We start from the raw sequence: 264 nt of genomic DNA, 5'->3' as shown, positions 1-264 counted from the left end.
TCCCAGGGCGCAGACCAAGTGCAGGGGAGCGGGGAGATGCAGATCCAGAGCACGGGCCGGGTGTCCTGGAGATCAAGGCGGAGCGGGGTTGGAGCTCCAGCTCCGTGGGCCAGGCAGGCAGCCCAAGGCAAAGCTCCCTCACCGCTTGCCTGGGCCCGAGGCGGAGCCCGGCGCGCGGGAGCCCGCGTTCTAGAACGCAGCGCCGGGGATGACGCGGCCAACGGCGGCGCCGCGGACCGAGCAACCGGCGCCCGCAGGTGCCGC

The sequence above is a fragment of the Crocodylus porosus genome, unplaced genomic scaffold, assembly GCF_001723895.1.
Source record: "Crocodylus porosus isolate Cpor-Errol unplaced genomic scaffold, CroPor_comp1, whole genome shotgun sequence".
NCBI classification, from domain to species: domain Eukaryota; kingdom Metazoa; phylum Chordata; order Crocodylia; family Crocodylidae; genus Crocodylus; species Crocodylus porosus.
This window is presented reverse-complemented; position numbering follows the sequence as displayed.